This window comes from Bos indicus x Bos taurus, chromosome 9 (assembly GCF_003369695.1).
Source record: "Bos indicus x Bos taurus breed Angus x Brahman F1 hybrid chromosome 9, Bos_hybrid_MaternalHap_v2.0, whole genome shotgun sequence".
NCBI classification, from domain to species: Eukaryota; Metazoa; Chordata; class Mammalia; order Artiodactyla; family Bovidae; genus Bos; species Bos indicus x Bos taurus.
The window spans coordinates 51,668,568-51,674,567 of NC_040084.1; positions in this window are offsets into that span (position 1 = coordinate 51,668,568).

The window sequence follows — 6,000 nt, forward strand, 5'->3', positions numbered from 1 at the left end:
AAGTAGTGGAATAACATAATCTGAACTTGGAAATCATATAAAAATAGGACTCTAACAGATGCAACTTTAGAATCACAATTTCTTAATTTTCAGTATGATATTAAAATGGTATCCATGAAACATTATCATATTACAGGGGAGAAATACATTGTAAATTATAGAGGATTCTCCCTTTAGGTATACATTTTTAATAAAATAAAATATAATTCAATAAATAATATATGGCGGTATTAAAATGTCCCTATCAAATTTATATACAATTATCAGTGAGACAACCCTTTCTAGTGTTCACCAAATTAGGATTACAATTAGCAAGATTGGAAGTGTACTTATGAATCCTCAGATGAGGGACTGTGTATTACTTTTCTTGGTAGTTTTTACTATAGTATCATTTCAGACTTAGAGAAAATGTGCAAGAATATTTCTAGGACCCCAATAAGCCATTTATCCCAATTTATTAATTACTTATTTTGCCCCAACTATTTTATGATTTTATTTCTCTGTCATCTGTAGATATACATTTTTTTTTTTTCTGAACTGTTTGAGGCAGAGTGGGAGACATTGTTTCTTATTACCCCCTCAATATTTTAATATGTTTTCCAAAGAACAGAGACATTCTAATTACAGTAAAATGATCAAAGCCACAAAACTTAATAGTAATATGGTATAGCCTTGTAATCAATAGTTTATATTCAAATTTTGCAAATTGATTCAAGAATGCCCTTTATAACTATTTTTTTCCCCAGTCTAGGTACCATCTGGCATCACATAGTGCTATGGATCTTTGTTCAGTCCTTTTATTTATTGATTGTGACATTATCAAGGGTACAAACTAGTTATTTTGCAAAATATTCCTCAGTTTGGGACTATCTAATATTTCATCCCCCTTCATGGATCACTGCCTTGTTGTGGTAAAGGGACTTGCATAACTCAATGAAGCTATGAGCTATGCTGTGCAGGGCCAACCAAGACAGACAGGCCAGAGCAGAGTTCTGACAAAACATGATCCACTGGAGGAAGGAACGGTAAACTACCCCAATATACTTGCTGTGAGAACCTCATGAATTGTATAAAAGACCAAAAAGATTTGACATCAAAAGATGAGTCTCCCAGGTCTGAAGGTGTCCAATATACTATTGGGGAAAAGCAGAGGAGAATTACTAATAGCCCCAGATTTAATGAAGCAGCTGGGCCAAAGTGGGTATGATGCTCAGTTGTCGATGTGTTTGGTGATGAAAGTAAAACCCAATGCTGCAATCCAATGCTGCAAAGAACAGTATTGTATAGGAACCTGGAATGATAGGTCCAGGAATCAAGGAACACTGGGTGTGGTCAAGCAGGAGCTGGTAAAAATAAACATCGACATCCTAAGAATCAGCTAACTAAAATGGACAGGAATGGGCAAATTTAATTCAGATGACCATTGTATCTACTAATGTAGGAATAGTATGACTCCCATAGAAGAAACTGAGTAGCCCTTATAATTTAGAAAACAGTCTGAAATACAGTACATCCCTAAAGTATGGTGCCATCAAAGTTTCACATTCAGTATGTCAGCAAATCTGGAAGACCCAGCAGTGGCCACAGGACTGGAAAAGGCCAATCCTCAGTCCCAAGCCCCAAGAAGGATCAGTTCAGTTCAGTTCAGTTGCTCAGTCATGTCCGACTCTTTGCGACCCCATGAATTGAAGCATGCCAGGCCTTCCTGTCCATCACCAACACCCAGAGTTCACTCAAACTCACATCCATCAAGTCAGTGATGCCATCCAGCCATCTCATCCTCTGTCGTCCCCTTCTCCTCCTGCCCCCAATCCCTCCCAGCATCAGAGTCTTTTCCAATGAGTCAAATCTTCACATGAGGTGGCCAAAGTATTGGAGTTTCAGCTTCAGCATCATTCCCTCCAAAGAAATTCCAGGGCTGATCTCCTTCAGAATAGACTGGCTGGATCTCCTTGCAGTCCCAGGGACTCTCAAGAGTCTTCTCCAACACCACAGTTCAAAAGCATCAATTCTTCGGTGCTCAGCCTTCTTCACAGTCCAACTCTCACATCCATACATGGCCACAGGAAAAACCATAGCCTTGACTAGATGGACCTTTGTTGGCAAAGTAATGTCTCTGCTTTTCAATATGCTATCTAGGTTGGTCATAACTTTCCTTCCAAGGAGTAAGCATCTTTTAATTTCATGGCTGCAGTCACCATCTGCAGTGATTTTGGAGCCCAGAGAAATAGTACCAAAGAATATGCTAACCATCAAACAATTGCACTCATCTCCCATGCTAATGAGGTCATGCTTAACATCTTGCATGCTAGCGTTCAGCATTATGTGAATCAAGAACTTCCAGATGTCCAAGTTGGGTTTGGGAAAGGAAGAGGAACTAGAGATCAAATTGCCAACATTCACTGGATTATAGAGAAAGCAAGAGAATTTCAGAAAAACAACTATCTCTGTTTCATCAACTATGCTAAAGCCTTTGACTGTGTGAATCATGAAAAACTGTGGAAAGTTCTTAGAGAGATGGAAATACCAGACTGTCTTACCTGTCTCCTGAGAAACCTGTACGTGGGTCAAGAAGCAATCATTAGAACCCTGTATGGAACAATTGATTGATTCAAGATCGAGAAAGGAGTGTGACAGGGCTGTATGCTTTCACCATGTTTGTTTACCCTATATGCTGAGCACATCATGAGAAATGCTGGGATGGAGTTAAAAGCTGAGAAACATCAGCAACCTCAGATGTGTGGATGATACCACTCTAATGGCAGAGAACTAAAGAGCCTCTTGATGAGGGTGAAGGAGGACAGTGAAAGAGCTGACTTAGACTAAATATTTTTTTAAAAAACAACTAAGATCATGGCATTTAGCCCTATTACTGCATGGCAAATAGAAGGGGAAAAGGTGGAAGTGGTGACAAATTTCCTCTTCTTGGGCTCCAAAATCACTGCGGACAGTGACTGCAGCTATGAAATCAGAAGACGATTATTTCTTGGCAGGAAAGCTATGACAATCATAGACAGTGTGTTGAAATGCAGACATTACTCTGCCAACAAAGGTCTGTATAGTCAAGGCCATGGTCTCCCCAGTGGTCATGTATGGTTGCGAGAGCTAGACCATAAAGACGGAAGAACGCCAGAGAATTGATGCCTTCGAACTGTGGTGCTGGAGACGACTCCTGAAAGTCCCCTGGACAGTAAGGAGATCAAATCAGTCTATCTTAAGGGAGATCAACCTGAGTATTCACTGGAAGGACTGATGCTGAAGCACCAGTATTTTGGTTATCTGGTGCAAACAGACAACTCATTGGAAAAGTCCATGATTCTTGGAAAGATCAAGGGCAGAAGGAGAAGAGGGCATCAGTGAATGAGTTGGCTGGACAGCATCACCGACACAATGGATATGAATGTGGGCAAACTCTGGGAGATGGGGAGGGACAGGGAAGCCTGGTGTGCTGCAGTCCATGGGGTCACAAAAATCAGACATGACTGGGCAACTGAACAAGAATATTTCCTCATGAAGAAATTTAGACTTTGCATCCTTGCCATGAACAATACAGATGTCATGTTTTCCTTAGGGGATTTATAACTGGAGTCACCAAATCCAACATAAGTAATGTTAACTTTTATCATTTAGTAAATATTGAATTATGCTGTTGCATAGGTTCAAAATGAGCCTCTCCAAAATGTGCCACTTTGGCAAGTGGATTTTTTTGAGCTGAAGGCAATCAAAGCACAAAAGTCTCATGAAGAGCTTAACTACCTAAAAGAATTTAGATAGGTGACCTGGTTCAGAAAGAGAGCTATTACCAGAGAAGATTTTTATCTGAATGATCTATCCATACGGCAAGGCAAACATCTGATTACTAAACTTTTCTTCTCAGTGTCCTATGACACTGAGTGAATTACTCTGCTCCCCTTTGAACCCCCACACCCCATTCCATTCCTTAGTTCAGGACTGCATATAAGCCTCAACTATTAGACTCACACTTAGGTCCTGTATTTTTATGGAGAACCCTTATGTACATAATTATTTTTTCTCCTATTAAACTGTCTTGTGCCAATTTGGTTATTAGATCAGCCAAAGAACCTACAAGGGTAGATGGAAAAATTTTCCTTCCTAATAATATATATTTAGGTTTCTCCATAATACAAGTCACTGTTTTCTTCTTTGTAATATAACATCTCTGTAGATACTTTGAATCTAATTTGTGGTGAGACAATTTGCAGCTAGGGCTTCCCAGGTGGCTCAATGGTAAATAATCTGCCTACAGAGCAGGAGGCAGGAATTCAATCCCTGGGTCAGGATGATCCATTAGAGAAGAAAATGGCAATCTACTTTAGCACTCCTATCTGGGAAATCCCATACACAGAGGAGCCTAGTGGGCAACAGTCCATGGGGTGGCAAAGAGTAAGACATGACTTAGCAACTAAACTACCATCACAATTTGTGTCTATTTAATTTGTTGTCCCTGTTCAAAATTTTACTCCCTAACTTCTACATCCATTGATGATTTTCTAACTCCATCATTTCTTCTATTATCATTAGAGTTCTATTGTGGAGAAGAGCTTTTATTATTCACCTGTTTATTCCTTTATTTATTAATTTACTTAAAGGAACTTAGGGGTTCTTATTTTATTCAATGATTTGTAATCTACTAGTATTTTTATTTATTTACTATTATTATTTATTAAGATACTCAATTTGCCCCAATTTGACCAAGTTTGAGTTGCTTCAGTTTAGTTCCTGTATCTTTTGGACATGTTCCCAGTATTCTCCTAGCACTCGATTACATTTTCTGTAAGAAGATATTCAGACTTACCTTGCTCTTTCTCTGCCAAAACCCTGAGATTCAACCATTTCTTCAAGCATCCCTGATTCTCTTTATTTAAAAATGAACTTAGAAAACAATACTGTCATAATTGCTTTCATGTTAGGTATTATTTGATAGAGCTAGCAAGCATATATATAAGTATGCATCTCTGGGTATTTATGTAGCATAAGTATGTAAATATAGATATTTTTATATGCAATGTATGCTATATGTAATCTACATATAAATATATTCATATATATATTATATTTAAAGTACACAGGGAATTATTTTATACTGATACTTTTCAATTCTAACCCAATGCCACAGGGTTCATCTAGTTTTCCTCCTTTCTGTAGTTACAATTTGCCTCTTCAATAGAGAAGTCTGTCTTCTATTATCCTCAATATGTTTACTCGTTCATTAATGCCTAGACTACATAGAAGATACTTTCAGAATTGCTAGTCCATACCACTATCAAAAGCAAGCCTACCAAAAATTCGGGCTTCCCTTGTGGCTCAGCCGGTAAAGAATCCACCTGCAATGCAGGAGACCTGGGTTTGATCCCTGGATTTGGAAGATCCCCTGGGGAAGGGAAAGGCTACCCACTCCAGTATTCTGGCCTGGAGAATTCCATGGATCTATAGTCCATGGGGTTGCAAAGAGTCGGACACAACTAAGTGACTTTCACTCACACTCACTCACTGAAAATTCGAAGTTTGTATTAATTTATATGTAAAATTTATATACAGTGACATATATAAATCATAATTTTGAGTTTTGAAAATGGAAATACTCATAAAACCCATACTTCTATCAAAATTTAGAATATTTATTTCATAAAGTATGATGGAATAACACAGTATATACTGTTTAGCATTTGATTTCTTTCATTACCAATATAATTGTGGAAAGTTTATTCCTGTTACTCCATCAATTAGGAGTTTTTCCCCATTTTTTTTGATCAGCGATCTATATATAATGTGTTGTTGTTCAACCATTCCATTATGTCCAACTCTTTGTGACCCCATGGACTGCAGCACACCAATAATGTAGTACTCACTTATTTATTCTCCTCCTAATGAACACTTGGTTTTATTTGTTATTTTGTTTATTTGTTTATTTTTCTTTTCTTAGCCATTTTCTTTTTCAGGAAGTAAAAACTTTCTCTAACCTTTTACATTCAGTCTTTG